This window comes from Oreochromis niloticus, linkage group LG4 (assembly GCF_001858045.2).
Source record: "Oreochromis niloticus isolate F11D_XX linkage group LG4, O_niloticus_UMD_NMBU, whole genome shotgun sequence".
NCBI lineage: Eukaryota > Metazoa > Chordata > Actinopteri > Cichliformes > Cichlidae > Oreochromis > Oreochromis niloticus.
This window is the reverse complement of record NC_031969.2, coordinates 16,843,054-16,859,808: the sequence shown is the minus strand read 5'-3', so window position 1 is coordinate 16,859,808 and position 16,755 is coordinate 16,843,054. Positions and strand designations below refer to the sequence as shown.

At 43.1% G+C, this 16,755-nt stretch overlaps 2 long non-coding RNA genes across 2 annotated transcripts; one reads left to right on the top strand and one right to left on the bottom strand.

Moving 5' to 3' along the window:
- Positions 1-846: 846 nt before the first annotated feature.
- On the top strand, positions 847-11,700 carry LOC102079345 (uncharacterized). Its single transcript, XR_266867.3, has 3 exons — positions 847-1,920; positions 3,542-3,613; positions 3,704-11,700. It is a non-coding gene; the product is annotated as an uncharacterized LOC102079345 (long non-coding RNA).
- LOC109201942 (uncharacterized) lies at positions 4,530-15,056 on the bottom strand. The gene is made up of 3 exons (XR_002061895.2): positions 14,925-15,056; positions 11,106-13,683; positions 4,530-10,974 (listed from the first exon to the last, which is right to left on the bottom strand). It is a non-coding gene; the product is annotated as an uncharacterized LOC109201942 (long non-coding RNA).
- Positions 15,057-16,755: the final 1,699 nt, after the last annotated feature.

Sequence of the window (16,755 nt, the reverse complement as noted above, 5' to 3'; positions counted from 1 at the left end):
TAGAAACCCGTGTTTGCTCTGCACTTAGCTTAAAGATTACAGAGTCTGAGCGGGCTGAAAAAAAAAAAGTGAGTAGAGACCCTGTCTGTGTGTGTCTGTGTGTGTGGATGAGCTGTAGTCACGCTATGATAATATTGTGTGGCGTCTGCACAGAGCAGACAGTGTTTTCCTCCCCCTTCCTCCTCCCGCTCTGAGGAACAATCAGCATACTGTGTGATGTGCAGGGCCGCAGCAGTCATAATGGCAATTATGTCTTCTTCCAGCCAGATTGGCAGCTTTTTTATGGTGAGAACCAAAGAGCCAGACTGGGAGGGAGAGAGAGAGAGAGAGGGAGAGGGAGCACTGACCTGCTGCACAGCTGCAGGGTGGGGTGGATCAGTGAGGAGTGAAAGGGGAAAAGAAAAGTAATATGCAGATATTTACATTGGTTTCTGAGTAAAGTTGTGTCCAAGTGTATGCAAGAGCCAATTCCCATTGCTTTGTTTCTTTATTTTCACTGTTTTGGGTCTCTTTAAACAGTGGCCCCCCCTCTTTTTTTCAAGTGTCCGGTCACCATATTTCCAGATAAGAGAAGGGAAGTGCTGATAAAAATGTCTGTCTGAGTCACCTTCAGTTAGCTCAACAGGCAGCTTTGCAGACTTTTTCCACATTAATTTGCCCCGAACTTTGCTTCTCAGACTGAATCCAACCTGCAAAAGGTCCAAAAATCATCCCCTCTTTGGAATATAACACTTTTCCCTCGCTGTCTTTTAACCTCCGCCAAGGATGTATGCTTGCAGGATTACTCAAAGAGTTATGGAGTTTGGGCTCGGCCCAGCTTAGAAGTAATTACCTTTTGATGTCTATCCGGATCTGTATGCAGGAATTTTTGAAAGGAGAGAGGAAGATTATCATCGTGTCTTCACAAGTAGATGTAAAATACAAAGATATATCCTTCTGGATTCAGGGAGTTGAATAACGCATGACACAGAGCGGGTTTTCACCTTGTTAAGGTATTTTTTTTCTTATGTGTGACTGAATGGAAAAAATATGATATACACAAGACACTCTATACATGGAAAAGCATATCATCGGATCATTTATTTAAAAAAACAAAACAAAATCTAAATAATTCACTTTACCACTTTACCAAATTAAATTTACCAAAATCTAATTTTACTACCAATTAATCATTAAACTAGGCTACTGAAGCTTTAAGCTAGCAGTAAGGTAGCTTTAGCAGAGCAAATAATATATTTATATATTAATATAATGTTCATATAAAGCAGGCCTATAGTTCGGTTAACTTTCTAAAAAGATTTCCTCGGTTACTTTATATCCCCGAACAGAAAAAGCTCCTTTAAAAAAAAAAGCATGAAACCAAACCTGTGCCCTACATACGAGGGAGTACTCTGCACGTCGTTGCAAAGCCGCGGCGTCCTCGCTCCACCCATGTTTACCAGTTTGTTGTTGCCACGGGAACACCATCTCGGCAGCCTATTGGTCCACCCGGAGAGGTATCGGCAGGTGAAGGAGTGCAGCTGCGTGGGCGTGATGAGGGAGCGAGAAAGGGGCGGCTGATAGCGACGGAAAGATAAACATTGCGATAGGGAGGGCAATAAATGTATGGAAAGGGTGGGGTGGAGGCTGTGATAAATGGACGGACAGAGGTGAAGGTGGAAGTGGTGGAGGCGGAGGAGGAGGAGGGGAAGGGGGGCACTGCACACACCTCGCTTGCTTTCTCAGAAACAGGAAGTCGTCAGTTGAACCGCCGTCTCCTCCGGTGACGCAGCTGGCTGAGTTTGATGACGGCCATGTGTCTGCGTTGCTCTGGCAACCGCTTGGCAAGGACAAACATCCGGATGTCATGTCTCAGTTGCTGCACCGTCATCGTTCTTCATCAGATTTGTTGTAGCAAGAAAAACCGCACTATCAACCCAGGTAACAGGACAGGCTTTGGTTTGAGCTTTCTAGTACTCTTTTCCTTTACATACAAATAGTAATAGTGCACTATACTGCACTATATATATATATATATATATATATATATATGTATATGTATATATGTATATGTGTATATATATATATATATATATATATATATATATATGTGTATATATATATATATATATATATATATATATATATATATCTATATGGGAGTCATGTACTGTTCCATTCAGTAGTTTCTAAGCTCTTATTCAGTGCACTCAAACATAAGGCCTGGGGCCCAGAAATGGCCCAGCAAAGACTCACCATTTTTGAAAATGTAAAAGAGGACATGAATTTTGGTCCTTTTGGTCCTTTAACTGTATTTTCTTTTCTTTTCTTTTTTTTCTTTCTTTCGATTTTTTTTAATTTTTTTTTACAGCTCTTCAATTGATAAATACCTCACCTGTGGTTATTCATGCTACACAAACATAACTAAAGCTAAACAGCTAAACAATTAAATGACAGAAAAATTCCAGTTTTTATAGAATGTGTTTGTTTGTTTTTTAGAATGGGTTCATGGTAAACAAAAAATGCATAAATAAAAATTTGTACTATATAATTACAGGATAGTCTGAGCAATGCCATTTTCAGTAACTCTACACATTTATTTCTTACAGAAAGATTCATGCTCCCAGATTTCTTTTGTTTTCAACAGAAGCATCTTTCTATCATGTACAAAAACCGAGACGTGTTATTGAAATCGCACATCTTTTCCTCATCTCACAGTTGTGTAATTTAGTTTCTTTACACTGACAGAAAATAGGAGTTTCACTGATCTGACACGCTTAAGATCAAAGTAGTGAGTTTGTCATGCCCGCTCTAAATGATTATAAATTGTGTTTAATAGTATTGATGCTCTCTAAAGTGCCGCCGTGAAACATCTTTCATCTCTGCGTGGAAAAATAACCCATAGTAACGCTGTGTTTTGAAAAGTGCCATATAAATAAAGTTCATATTAATAGCTAGTTAACATTTTCATGCGCATTTGTTAAGTTTCTCTTTTGATATTTAAAAAAAAATTATAATTTGTAAAGAAATTTGATAGGAGAGCAATAATTCAATTCAATTCAATTCAATTTTATTTATATAGCGCCAAATCACAACAAAAGTCGCCTCAAGGCGCTTCATAATGAATTCAACAATGTGGAAGAGTAATTAAAGGGTACAAACTGAGAGAAATTGATATAGAAGTTAACTGATTTCTATTTAATAAAAATACTTTAGCAAATGTACTTTATTTAAAGCACCCTTTTGCTCATTTATAGTAAGACAACTTTTCATACCTTGTTTAAGGCAAAGCTCAGAAAACCGGTTGAAAGCTAGCTTAAGTTAAAAATACACAAAACAAGAAAGCTTAACCCTGCAATACAGTCGTGTTTGTCACACTTCCTGCTGTATTTGTGTAGGCTTTCGGTGGGTGTTTTTACAAGTATTTTTATAAAATGTCTATGGGCTGAGGATGTGGTCAAAACGTTGTGAAAGAGCAACAACAAATAAATGCCTACCAGCACTGTAATAAACCTGGACTCTGCATGGAGAAGATGCATGAGGGTTTTTATATGTCTTACAGGCTCTTTTTAAAATTACCGAGGTATAACTGCATTCAGCTAAATGAATGAATTCTGACATGTCCATGAATGAGGTAAGGGTGATGATTAAACAGATTAAAAATAAAAAAAGAGATGTGAAACCTTCAGACTCATAGCTCTCACTGTACTTTTTTCACTTTCAGGTCGCTGTGGAAACAAACAGTACATCCTAACTAAAGCACAAATGAAAAAATGGAAAACAGTGTAAGATTTTCCTTTGTCCTCTTCTCATGACCATTATTTATATATATATTTTTTATTGTTTTCGTGCAGAAATGCCCTTTTTTATTTCCCCTCACTACTTTTCCAGATTGATGTTTTTTCTCTCGTGTCCTCTTCTCCACATTCTTGCTTGTTTTCTTTATAATGTGGACACAGATTGATGAATGAGTCCCCTGGAATTATGAGTGTGGTTTTGACTTAGAATAGTGATGAATTTTGCACTTTTTTTTATTTTGAAAGTTGAAAGTGCTGCCTGTCAATTTCTTGATTTTGCCCCCCCCCCACACACAGACACACACACACAGACACACACACACACACACCACTGTAGTCACAAGTCTTTCAGTTGTGTGGTAAGAGTGACAGACTGTGCAGAATCCGTAGGAAGTAAAAGGTTATTGTTGCGTAACAGCACGTAAAGCTCTTTGGATTTAAGCAATATGAATTTCTGCACACAATAGAAACGTAGCCTACAAATTAAGTTCACCGCCGCACAAAAACAGAGCCAAGTGATTTTGTTCAGCTCTCTGGTTTCACAGGCAAACATAAGCAGGCGCGGTGTAACTTTTACCTGCTGATTGGTGGCCATTTGCCGCATATCTGATTTCCTGCTCGCGACCTCAACGTAGATAAGAAAGACAAAGAAAGTGATGGAGAGCAAGTGAGAGATGCAAAGGTTAAAGAGGTTTATTTGATAGGTGAAGGAATGAGTCACAGAACACAAATGCACAGGTCTTCTTTTTTTTCCAAAACAAGTTTTATTTTTCAAAAAAAGATTAAAATATACTTAAACAGACTTCATTAATTGATATATTTTTCCATTTTCATAGATCACGGTACAAAAAACAAAGAAAGAAACCTAAAAATACAGTTTAAAAAAAATTCTATCATTTATAATACATTATAAGCTTTTATGGTTATATGATTTTAAAGGTCTGTGTATGTCATGAAAAAGAGCTACACAACTAAAGAAAACACGCATGTAGACGTCTGGTGTTAATGTTGTTATTAAACTGACATTAAAGTGTGTGTGTTTGTGTGTGTGTGAGCGAGAGAGAGTGTGGAAATGAGAACAGTCCCCTGTTCCTGCTGAACTGAGCCAGCCGACGTCACACACTGATTATCAGCACAGCAGGCACAGGAGACCGACCCAGCGGGGGGGTGAGGAGGAGGAAGGGGGCGGACAGAGGTGGTCACACACACATAAACACAGACATACACACAGGTACACGCAGACACACAGCAACGAGCCAAACAGACACTGATGCTCATGCAGAAATCAACAGGTAGAAGTGAAAATAAACGTGGTTACAAACACAAACACACACACCCCAGAGAGAGCCTGGCAGCCGGCAATACACCCGACAACACAAGATGACATATTGCCCGCCCAACAGGAACGGGAGCAGCCTTCGACACTAATGAGACGCCTGACATTTAGCAGGCTCTGACACACTGAGACCGAACAATTTCGGCTAATTCACCAGATTAGCTGTTTTTGCCAGGCACTCGCTCATAATGGAGTGCGATACCTGTTCCCATGCATCCCACTCAGCCACATCACAGTGCCGACTCGTAACACTGTACTGAGTCATCCATTGAGTACTCCCACACGCGCGTGCACACACACACAGCCTCCGACACATGTTGTCAATTTAGCAACGATCAGGAAAGCTCGTAAAAATAAAGTCAAAGGATCAATCTGGCTGTTGAGGAGTAGCACGGATTTGCCTCGTTACCGGCAACGTGATGCTTTCTAGTAGCGGTCAGTGGATCGATTCAAATATTGATAGTATCGATACCAATACTGGTATTGGTATCAGATGGATACTAGCGCAATTGGACCGATACTCTTCTATCCTTATGTTCAGTACGTAGCACATTTAAAGGACAGAAGCTGATCCAAAGTGCTTTAGAGACAGCCTCATGAAACGCTGATTTGTTGTACTGATTAATTATTGCGGTAATTCATCTCATAAGTCATGACACACTCCCCTACATAAGCTGCATTTATACGTTAAAAGTAGCAGCATTGATAATTTTGACCCTGTATTTTGGTATCGGATTGATTGCTTCTGTTAAGTTAAAATAGACGCACTGAGTTTTCTGCTCAAGTTTCCGTAAACCACTTGAGAAAGCAGGGCGGCGACGAGATAACAGAAAAAAATGGTTGATGGTGTGACAGATAAAGAGCTTTTTTGCTTTGTTGTTGTTGTTGGGTTCAAGTCCCAAAGAAGGTCACAGGTTCTTAAGTAAATCATCGAACAGGCGGCCAGAAACACATTTTATATAAGAAAGCTGATGTTTGTTGGGAGGATATAGTCATAGGACGAGATCATACTCATGTGAAGCCTGGTGTTGATGTGAAGAGCGGTGTTTTTGATGCAGTGCGGCCCCTCCCTGACCTTTACTCCCCTCCCTTGTCCCCTGCAGGCTGCAGCCCTGTGGCGGCAGAACTTAACCACTGTGAACATGGCAGACACTCACTGTTCACATGTGGGTTAAGTCCTGCTGCCGCACAGCCAGGCTTCGACAGGCATCTGTTTGTGACACAGAAAGGAGACGTTTCCATGTGTGTATGCAAATGAGTGACTGTGTATGAGTTGGCAAATTGGTGCGCGTGCAACGAAGAGGCTGCTTTCTTCGTGTCAGCCATTGGAAATCCCTGGCAATGTGATTCAGTCCTCTAGTTTAAAAAAAATCACTCTGCCAGGAATTCCCCTGGCCAACAGATAGAGCTGGACGGTCTGTGGCGGAAAGAAGACTTCAAAGCACGCACAGTAATAAATACCACAATAAGACTCGAGCATCACTGTCACCTTTATAAGCATCAGCTCCTTTCTTCTTTAACCCCCCCAATACACAAAGAGAGCAGTCTGGCTCTGTCACGTTTGTCATTCGCAGGTCAGTCACTGCATTTTCTCAACCCTGTGTGCACTGTACGTGGTCCTTGTCAACTCCCAGACTTCCCGTGGCCTCTTATAAAAATAGCTTTTCAATGACAGAATGGAGAATTAGGTTAGAAGGAAGTGGCCACTCAAATGGCACTCCCTTTAACAGACATTTACCCTGCACCCTTTATCTGTGCCCCTTGTGAACAGGGGAAAAACAAAATGAGAAAAAGAGCACTGGAGCGTGTTTCCTCTGCTGCTAAGTTACGGCGAAATCTCTTAAGAAATTGTTAGGGAATTTTCATGTTGCGTAGAGAACCTTTGCTTTTATTGTTAAAACATAAAGTCTGATCCTGCGTATTCCTTAAAAGAAAAAAAAAATAAATAAAGACACGCACACACAGCCATCCCACCCCGGAGCACAACATAATGCTGTGAATTCCTTTTGGTTGAATTTCACTTGTCTGGACAGGATAAACTTTATTTATTGAACACCATTCCAGTCTCCAGATCCCGGCTGAACCGCTCGTTTTGCCGCCCTCCTTTGAGTCGCTCTTCTTTTCAGCAGCTTGAATATTTCGCCGTGTACAAGGTATGAGTCAGTGGGACGCTTTTGGGGAACTCCAGACTCTAAATAAGCTTTGGCTGGCTGTCTGTTATCGCTTTGGTGCAGTAGCTGGGGAATGTGATCACTAAAGCGGGCATCTCTGTTGTCACAAATCTAGTGTGGTGAAGATGAGGGAGTTTAGACAGAGCTTCCATAAATAGAACACAAACTTTTTCCAGCCCAGTTGTGAGCATCGTTTTGAGCTAAAAGCAGCGTCTCATGTGGACGCTTTCCAGTTTTCACCAGGCCAAAGTGTGGTCCAGTGTTTGGGTGCTACTGGGAAGAAAACAGAATAGCATTGTCTGTTCTCGCTAAATTTCAAAATCAACTTTTTTGACTCTACAATAGACTAAAGTGTACATTTACATTGTCTTAGGGCCGTTTTTTAAAATCGCTCAGTTAACAGAAAACCAAAATGTCGACATAAAAATGTACCCAGGGCGGCCCGTTTTAGATCCTAGTTGCATGTCTCCTTAATTTCCTTTCTGTTTTACGAGTTGTGCTTTTTAAAGCCTAGGCCGGTCTCCACACGGTCACAACAAGATGTTGTCAAGAAAGAAGGTAATTTAAGGTCCCGGCATCCATCAAAGACACGCCAACTGCCCCCTTTACCTCCTATCCTCCTTTAACCTTAAACCCTCATACCGCCATCTCTTTTCATCTGGTGTGTTATTTTCTCTGCCTTTTCATCTTTTCCATCGGTTTCTCGCTCCCCCCCCACTCGAACCCGCAGCCCGTTAATGTCCATGAGCTCATTCCTTCCCTTCCCCTGTAATGACGGCATTCTGGTTGACGCACGCTGTCCAACACCTCACCTCAAACACTCTCTGCGAGGATCTCGACCCGCCTCGCATTCGCCTTGTTTTTTTGTTTTTTTTGAGGATACAGGCGGCTCTCCTGCTACTGGCTTCTCAAACTGGATGTTTATTATGGTTAGAAATAACAAGTATGTGGCATATAGGCTGCAGCTTACTGGTAGCTTGCAACCGTGGCAACTTGTTGCACCCCGACGGAGGTGTAGGGCTGGAAAATGAACATCACCGAGTGACGCCTGCCAGCAGATGTACTCTAGTGAAGTTAAAGTGTTTTTAGAGAGCATGTCTTCGTGGATTATGGCCTCGTGTGTGGGTTCTTTGATGGTTTCGTGGTGCATATGTGTGTATATTGTTCATGCACATGACGTATGGCGGTCCAAGTGCAGACGTGGCCACTGGCTGTTTTCTCAGATCGTTGGCTCGAGTTCAGAATTGACATTGCCGTTTACACAAGGGCACACAGTTAAGTGGAAAAGCCTCTGTTGGGACAGCTGGATCTCAAACCCTTGTTGTTTCAACACATATCTTCTCTCTGCCCGTGTCCTTGTGTGCGCATTGCACAGAAGAAATGCACACACGCTCCGCAGGCCAAGCCTAATCTACCTATCTGTCCACACACACACACACAATATGTTCACTATCACTGAGCAAATACAGTGATGTCAGTGGCAAACGTGGGGTTCGCGTAAGCTGGTTTTCACTCTTTCTCATAAACTGCGAATAGTAAAAATACCAAGCTGACATCATTCACACCTCCAGGCTGTGGACCGCTTAACAGAGCAAACAGTGAGCAGTACGATTCCCAGGCTCGTGCATGTCATTAAGAATTGTGTCTCAAAGCCGAGCACAAGTCATTTATGTTTCCACTGATTTTCACAGGGGGCAGATGAAGCTGTTTCCAGCCACAGCTTCATCTTTCTCTGTAAATGCTATAAGTTCAAGACATGAAGTCACAAGGGTTACAGTTACATGTTAATTCCCTTCTTACGGTGTAGATTTGCCACGTCTGCTTTCCATAATTGCTATCTTGTCTGTTGCGCCTATTAAACTCACTCCTGGGAAGAAAAGGCGGAAAAGCCTAAAAATGGTTAAATGACGAGGAGCGAGCAGCTGACACATCAAAAGAAAAAAAAACATCTCCAGAATCAAGTCTGCATTTTTTTTATCCGCCAGAAAATCACCCACAGGATCAACAAAACTGCAGTTGAAATTGCAAAGCCCGCCAACTAAAACACAACGCAGCACCACACCTTAACTTGCTTGCTACCAGACAGGGTCTGTCTGGGTATGTGTGCGCATGTGATTGTATTTGTTTCATGTTACGTGCGAGGGTGTAATCATTGCTGAGGCTGTGACATTTAGTGACATTCAAACAAGAGCCCGGGCCTCTACTATGGGCCTTCTATGTTGCAGTTTTCCCAAATTAAAGGCGACCGTTCATTGGCTGGCCTGGAATCAATGGAACGCGCCACATGTGGGACATTAGTCTGAGAATTAAAAAAGAAGTATTTCCAGCTCCTTTTTTTTTTTTAAAGAGAAAAGCTCAAAGTCTCTTTGGGCTGTAAAGCTAGCCTCAGCAGTGAAGAGCCCAGCCCAAGCCCGTGGTCTACTCCCTGTAGCCCAGTGCGTGTAATCCTATCCTCAGCCTGATTCATTGCCAAACACCCTTACCACCACCACCAGCCCTGTACTTAGAGTACAGCTGCCCTGCTGCCACTGAACCACACATGCACAAGTGGATGCTGAAGCTGCACACACACACACACACACACACACTTTTATTCCACTACGCCACGGTTTCCTGAGCCTGGGCCCATTCCTACAGATTGCTGCCGGGCACACCCACCCACTCAAACCACCCCACCAAAGCCCAGGCTTGAGGGTTAGATCCCCACATTCTCCTGCTCCTCCTCTCATCCTTTCTCACCATCCATCCATCACCCCATTTTACCACCTTCTCAAAGCAGAAGGCAAAATAACAACACATTTGACCCGTGCCTTCTCTTTCCCATGTCATTTGGCATGGAGGTTATCTGAAGTCACAACCAGACGCATACGGAGCAAAGAGATAGACGCCACTGTCGAGGCTAAATTAATACCTCCTTATCTTATCCTTCTTCTATAGGTCAACCTCACGTTTACCTCCTTCAAATCCATTTTTGCCTTCCGCTACTGAGTTTGGTCTATACCAACACCCCCGACCCCCCCGACACACTCACACACACACACACACACCAGTCAGGACGGCAAACAGGAAGACAGAGACAGCCAGCCCTGAAATGCAGCTCAAAGTGGGTTAGCTACAGTAGCCACTGGATTCCCTTCCTTTCATGGAGGTTTGGGAGCTCGCAGACTTACAGGGCCCCTGAACAATGAGAGGAATGTTTGAGCGGCTCCGGCCTTACTTCAACACTGCCATTACGCCTCTCAGGCTGCTTTTCTATAACTTTTTATGACCTCACTTAGTGCTCCGCGCTGCCAGCAACACCCCAAGGAGAGGCACACAGACCGACAGACATGACGACAGGCAGATGACACACATGGGCAGACAGATGACAAACATACTGTATAAGCAGAAAGCTGTATGGAAACAGGTGGAGGCGAAACAATTATGCCTGAAATCACTCAGACGGGGGGTGGTACATAACCTTTAAATTAACAAGCAAGATAGGCAGCAAGGAATGAAACCATCCCATTCAATGGCACTGTATTCATCTGACCTTTGTAATGGAGCCGGTCCACAGTGGCAGACCTCATAACGGGGCAATATTCCAGTGCCAACAACACAGTACATTTGAACAGCAGGCAGACTTTTACTCCGACTCTGTGTGAACGTCCCGTCCTGATCAACAGGTTGCAGGAACTGCTGAATTGCCCCTCTGTGGAAGACCAGAGGTTCAAGACCAAAAAAAAAAAAAGGTCAGAGGAAGGTACACAGTGTTCATGGATCATAAAGTCATAAAAGTAATAATCATGTCCTGAGAAGAGGCAAACCCACTGCTGTACCTACCTGAGACAACAGATTTTACTCCTTTTCCTCTCCCTCTTGTTCTTCACGGTCTTCAATGTCACACTCTAAAAGTTGACCTTCACAGTCCCCATCCCATCTCCCATCTCTCGCAGCTTCTCCGCGTCTCCCACTCTTTGTCCTTTTTTCCTTGTCAGTCCGTTCCTCCTTCGGCCGTGCAGACAGGAGTGTGTGTGTGAACGCGAGTGTGTCTGGGAGCCAGACGGGGTGAGAGTAAGCAAGTAGGCGGGCCCAGCCTAGCAGAGGGGATTCCTTTATGACGATGTCAGAGGAGAGGAACACTCCCCTTCTCTCTCTCTCCTCTCCTCTCCTCCCCCCTTTGCCTCCCTACCTCTCCTCCCCTGTGCATGGCCGAAGCTGCTGGTAGAACACAGGAAAGGGGGCAGGGAGATAATTGGCTGCACAGCTGCTAATAAATGAGCAAGGGCTGTTTGAGTCAGTAGCAGACAGGAAGAAGCTAAATGTACACTGAGGCGAGTTTGCAACTTTTGCCCTTTTATGTCAATTTAGGAAAAAAGAGTGCATGTCTATAGCCATCCTCATATAAGCAGAAATTAACCATATTAACCAAAAAAAAGAGAAATGAAATATAAAGAAATATAAGAAAGTTAAAAGTGACATTAATGAGGTTAGACACACTTGTTAAAAAGTCTTTAAACTGAGTGTTTAAATGTCAGATCAAAGCCGTACATGTTGTGGATTTCAGATCAGAGACGTCAACGCTGAAAAAGTGTCTGTTGAGGTCATAAAACTATAAACCCCGAGGCTTTAAACAGATTTTATGGAGGATCACAGCAATCTTAGCACGGGCAAAATATGGCTGATATTTTTCCCTCCCCTACACGCTCCATTTGGTACATAAAGATCAAACTGAGAGAGATCTTTGGATCAGCAATTACGACACGTCAGATAATCAATAAGGCATTGAAAAACGACTTAAATCACTCATGTTGGCTTACAATCATTTTAAAATCATTGTCTTTGCAACTTTTGGGTTTTTGGAAATGTTTGATTTTCATCTCCACCTGTCAAGCGTAGGACCCCCACCCCACCCAACCACCCCTCCAGGCAACATTGGGGCAGTAACACGAGCTTCTGAGAGGGGCTATTAGAAGCTTTACAACTTCCCCTGAAGCCTGTGGGTGTGTGTGCGTGAGAGTAGCAAAGTCCTGTACAGAGAGCCACTCCCCTGTGCGAGATCAGACGTCACACATTCCACACACACATACGCGTCTCTAGGCAACGCATACACTCAAGCTTAGCGAAATGACTGTGCCAGTAAGACACGTGACCGCCTGCGACACACCGTTTATCTTCGGATGGGATAATGTTTTGTTTGCGGACCTCAGTTTCTATGTTGTCTTCGTAAGGGGATTTACAGCTTTGCACAAGAGCCAAAAGGTTTTAATGAGGGCCTTAACTTTTGATTGATAGCTATCAAAGATTACATACGGGTATGTGTAAACTTGTGTTGATGATGATGGAGCTCTATCTTCTTCTTCTCCTCCTCTTTTTTTCCTGCTCTTCTTATAAAATGATGACCTGTTCGCGTCAAGCAAGGAAAAAAAAAAGGCCTCTGTGAGGTGGTGAACTGCGAGATGAATATTGTTAACGTGCTCTTTTAAGCGATGAGTTTCATCTTTATTTTGTGGTCTAACCCACTATGCCTGCCGTGCACACTCCTCTCTTGCTTTGCCTCACAGGCACAGCAATGAGCGTTGCTGCACGCAAACCAAATACTGTAATGACTGAGATAACACAGAATTGAAACAGAGATGTGTCCGCTCTTAAGTTCAGGCTGGTAGCAGTTCTTTCAGTCTGTCTAAAATATGAACAGAACAGAGGAAAGATATGAAACCGATGCCCTCTCACAGCTTCTCAACTCATGCCAATTTATTGAGAGCACTCTGGTGCGTAACGTTCTCGAGCTTTTCCTGCTGACAGTGAAGATTGTGGTATTTGGAAAACGATGCCTCTTCTCCACCCCAAGGCCATACTGTGTACTTTATGGTTCTGGGAAATGTAATCCAACATTTGTACATGTTTGCATATGTCTATATTTCAACATATCAGTCCATTTTTGAAAGATAACTGTGGCCGAGGTGGTGTGAATTCCCATTTCTGTTTTTCGTACAGTTGGAGATTACATGTTGCAAAAAAAAAAAAGAGGAAAAAGCTAACTTCGCTGTGGCCTGCAGAAATCCTGCGAGGGTTGTGGGTGCTTCTGTGGAGTCATGGTTGAGCTGTGTCATTTTTAGTTATAGTAGTCACCGAATAGTAGTTCATTGAAAAATATTCTCCACACTTTGGTCTGCTTTGGTGTCCCAGCTCAGGGTACAGGGACTCAAAACATGTATTTCTGTGTGTGTTCTTGGACGGCTTGTGTGTTTTTCATATTTTTTGGCGCATTCAGTATGCCTCTATAAAAATCTCTCTTTTTTTTTAATGCGGATGAACAGTGTGTACTTGTGTTTATGGGTCACAGCGGACGTTCAGCTGAGCGATCATCTTCACCGGTGAGTCAGACGACAGTAAGCGACTCTAATCTGGGCTGCGGGGTCTGGGAAAAAGAAAAAAAATCAACATCCATTTGGTTGTCATGGTGAGTTAGATCCAATTATGCAACAGGCAGCGGAAAATGGTTTTGGAGAGAGACAGAAATTCGGAAGACTTGGGAGAAAAAGCCGCTTGCCGTGCCAGCTGATCTGAGAGGTATCAACGTTACCCTTATTTAACCAGACACATTGGCTAAGGGCACATTCCTGTGAACAGCAGCAGGTTCTGCAGAAAGAGGCACAACTCGCTGCGCATAGATACGCATTCACAGATTTGTTGTTTTAAAACTATTCTTCTGTTCTTGGAAACTGGGCCCTGCAAATGCTTTTCCCAAGGACAGCACAACCTTGACTTTATTGCCTTTGCATGTCAAGAGCCAGCCCAAGCATTTGAAACAATCCATCCTCCCTTCACTACATGAAATAATACTTTTCTTGAGTCCTTTTTAAATCTGCCAAAACAAGGCTGTCGTCAAGTATAAGGCAAACGACTTTCTGCCCTCTGAATAGAGATTATAAGAAGATCATATTGATATACTTTACCATAGTGATCAACCTCTTCCAGATATTGCTTGTTGCAACAAACATTGCAATCTGATGACTGATTTTAATGATTAGTGTGCCCAACACTAAATGTAACTCAGCCTACCTCAATGGTGCCAAAAAACCCCCAGCCTTTTAAATCAGTCGCTCTACCCTTGTTTTTGTTACTGCAGAACAAATAACACTGCAATGTTGCATTAAGATTTTCAAGAAAATTTTACTCCAATATAAATGAGTGCATCTGTAAAACCAAATTGCATCAAGTGTTTTCTGTTAGTAATCATAGCTTTGTCCTTTCTCCTGTATGTCCTTCAATCCTCAGTCTACCTCTTCTTCTTCTCTAACACTGCTCAGCTTGAAGAAACGTTGTGGCGATAAAGATGAGTGGTAACGCGAGCTAGCTGCTGGCACAGTTTTCCACAGCAGCTTTCTTTAAAACAGTGCCAACATTACTAGTAGTAGAAGAGCAATGACGGCAAGCTCTCTCTCTCTCATGGAGCTCAGACTTTAGCCTGCTAACATGCTCTCAAACAGCATAAACACAAATATTAGACGTGCCAAACATCTGCAAATTATCACTTGTGAGCATGGTAGTGTGCTACCATTAGCAATTAAGTTAACAAGCAGAAAGGAGAAGCGGGTACTGTGAAGTAAGACTGCACCCACTCACTGAAAAAACCCCCAACAAAAAAGGTTTCTTTACCTTCCAAAGCTGTACCAAATCACTTGTCTTGATGCTTACATTTGCTTTGTTGCTATATTCCCATTGCAAATATGGCTAGCATTAACCCCGTGGTGTATGAATAACTTTCACAACGCTGAGTGTGGAAAACTGGTGGCTGTAGGTACACCCACCTGCACCTTTCACTACAATAATGAGTAGATGTGCCTCCCACTTTACAGTTAAAGCAATTATTACCTTTACTGTGTGCATGTGTCAGCACAACAACAACACAGCTGGCTGTTGATTGGCTACTTCTGGCTCATGCAGGTAATAAAAATGATAGTTGTTTTGCAGCTCCGTGCTGGATTTTTACATCTGCGGTACTGCATGTAAGTCCGCAAACATCTGTATCTGAATTATACAAGGACTGTGATTTTTCGAGTCGAAAAGGAGTACACAGCGGAGCGCTTTCCCCTTGCAGAGGTTAAGGGAGCGTGCACTTCAAAGGCTGTTTTTAACATTTTTCCTTTCACGTCAATAAAACAGTCTGGTACACTGTGAAATGCGTATAAATAGATATATTGCTTGGATCTGCAGCAGTATTGGCGTGGTTGCTAGAGAACCAGCAACCCGTCAGGTGATAGGTGGCCTCCTTAATCAACCTGTCAACTCTTTTTTTGCTCTCATCATCATCATCATCATCATCTCCACCCTGAATTAGCGCCATCATGCATTTTCCTCCCATTCCTAGCCTCTTTTTTTTTTTCCCCCCCATCCAACCCTGACCCAGTCCTGGGACATTTGAGGTCATAGCTTTTCTACACCTCATCCATGCTGGACCAATTCCCTGGAAACTGGTCCAGTACTCGGTCATAAAGTCCATGAACACACCAGCACATCTAAGCTGAGCTCAAAACAGCCAGTTAAGAGGCTCCGAATGGATCCACTTGACTTTGACTGGTCTGTCCTGATTTTCTCTTTCCTATGCTCTCTCTGTCTCTCTCTCTCTCCCTACTAGCTCTCTGGTATTTATGTATTGGTAGTTGCCCTGGAGACAGGACACACAAACAGTGTGGCGGTAGACAGGAAGTGCTGTGGAACCACAATGGCGTCACTGCGGCTCTGCGCTCGCTCTCCTCTCCTTTCCTCCTCTCTCTCCCTCTGTCTGCCTCAGCCAGCATGCATGCTATTATCCTTAGCAGAGCTATACACAGAGACCACACTTCTCTTTCTCTCCCTTCTCTCTCATTTCTCTCATTATTATTAGCATTGCTTTTTCAGCTGTCTCCCGCTCTCCCTTCAACTTTATACCACATTAGCTACCTCAGTATTTGGAAAATTGCTGTCTGATTTGCGGTGTCTGGTATGCCTTGGTGTTAGTTGATGTGCTGAAAAGCTGTTGGGCATCGGCTGTTTTAAATATCTCGACCTGCCCGACTACAGGCAGGCAGGCAGGCAGGTCGAGAAACTTACTCCCGTGCTTTAAAAAACTGGGTCAAGAATGTGTGTGTTTACTGTGTGTTTTGGAGCTTGTGAGAGGACTCCAGGACGTGCGGGTTCAAGAGTGAAAAACATAAGTGTACAGCTGAAAGTGACTTACGGAGGCGGTGGCCTGCTTGCGTACTGTAAAGCGTTTCGTATACGGTGAAGAGGCAGATATGAGAAGGGCAGTGGCACAGAGAGGACAAAAGGAATGTGTGTGGTCTTATTGCAGACTCTTACATCAGGCAGGCCTTAGTGTACAGTGCACATCCCTCCTGTTCTCCCTCTGTCTTTTTTACACACCCTGCCTCTAAATATACTCCTCTGGAAAAACCCCTTGAGAAGATACCGCCCTCTTCCACTCAGTGTGCTAAAAATACCCTGCCAA